The 1769-nt window shown below is 31.1% G+C and overlaps 1 non-coding gene across 1 annotated transcript; it reads right to left on the bottom strand.

Annotated features, from left to right (window-relative positions):
* Positions 1 to 1185: 1185 nt before the first annotated feature.
* TRNAE-UUC (transfer RNA glutamic acid (anticodon UUC)) lies at positions 1186 to 1258 on the bottom strand. The gene has a single exon. It is a non-coding gene; the product is annotated as a tRNA-Glu (tRNA).
* Between the last annotated feature and the right edge of the window lie 511 nt (positions 1259 to 1769).

Raw genomic sequence — 1769 nt, 5'->3', positions numbered from 1 at the left:
GGCCTGGCGTGCTGCGATTCATGGGGTCGCAAAGAGTTGGCCACGACTGAGCGACTGAACTGAACTGAACTGATGTTCCAGTCACCTTACATTCAACCAGCACACTCACATATGGATATCCACTGAACCTCTGCAAATAGTTTCCTTCACATGTCTCCTCAAAATTGACTCAAACTTGTCTTTTTTCCTTTTTGCTTAAAAATGAAAAGTTTAGCTTACCAGGCACAAACATAACCTTTTCTAGTTGATTTATATATCAAGAGATGTTTACATTGCCACATATTATGTACAGTTCAGTTATATACTTTAAGTTTTATTATTAAACATCTAGAGATAGAAGAAGAGCATTGAGTAAAATAGAAATACTTTGTCTATAGGTTTAAGATAATTTTCTTTCAACAAAAAATATTTGCCAGCCAGTAAACTATTCACATGTCCCTGTGAAAATGATATGCACCTAGTGATGGTGATCATTGGAAGTATAATACCAATATTAAAGGTCATTTCCATTTAAACTTTCTTCTAGACTATGATTATTTCAGGTATGAAACTGTGAATATGAGTTTCTTTGAAGTGAAAATATCAGTAAACTGGGAAACATGGACAATGAAGCTATTTTGTATATAAATGATGAGGCAGAGGCATGACCTCATTGGATTTCCATTTTCTCTTATGCATAAAGGGGATATAATGACTCTTGCTCATTTTGTGAGCAAGATATGAGAAAAATACATATTTATGATATATCATTGAATAGCTGAACTTCTAAAAATTGTGTGCAAATTGATTTTTTCAGGTTGAATTAGAAACGCAATAGGAAAAATTTTTAGGAAATTTATAATACATTCTTTTATGGATGGTATTTTTACTTTTTAACACCTCATATCTTTAGGTTAAAGCTTAATCCATTATTTTTCTCATAGTATTTATATTTAACCATATAACAATCCCCTGAAAATAGTTTGAAAGAAAGCTATAATAGTTTGGGATTAAACTTTTAAACTTTAGGAAGGTCAACATTCTAATTAAATCCTTATAAATAATATTTGTAAATTATGTTAAAAATTCTGGCCAACACAATAATAGCCCCTTTTTTCTGCTCAAGTACATAGGTAAACAAATTTCAGGGCTTTTTTATTTCTATTTTTTTAATTCAGAAGGGCTATGCAGCATGTGGAATCTTAGCTCCCTGAGCAGGAATTGAACCTGGGCCCTTGACAGTGAAAGTGCTGAGTCCTAACCACTGGACTACCAGGGAATTCTCAACAAATTTCAGGTTTAAAAAGGCTAAGTTTGGAAGTTTTTGAGCATTTGGAATACTGATAAATTGTTAATAAAAGGGATAGGGGACAATTTGAAAAAACTTTAGTATATAGATTAGAATTCCAACTTGAAGGCAATGACAGAACATTCTAAGCAAGAAATTTGATAAAATATTAATAAGCAATAAAAATAACAATGCTTTACTATATGTAGGTTAGCAAATACAGTACTATCAAATTTTGTGTTTAATGGAAGGTTTGAGGGAAAATGGTACATATTCTCATCAGAGCACTGTAGAAATTTATTGTTTATAAATATATTTAATTGTAGTACACTTGCTGGTTTAAAACTTTTTTAGTCATATTCATTTCATAATCACTAAATCCACCTGCAAACCTGGAGGAAGAAAAAGGAAGAAATATATGTCCAACAGTGGGTATATATTTATACTTAAATTATACTTAACTGAACCTTAGTTTATGATTTTTTTCCATTTATGATGCTTA

Source organism: Muntiacus reevesi, chromosome 3 (genome assembly GCF_963930625.1).
Source record: "Muntiacus reevesi chromosome 3, mMunRee1.1, whole genome shotgun sequence".
Lineage (NCBI taxonomy): Eukaryota > Metazoa > Chordata > Mammalia > Artiodactyla > Cervidae > Muntiacus > Muntiacus reevesi.
This window is presented reverse-complemented; position numbering and strand designations above follow the sequence as displayed.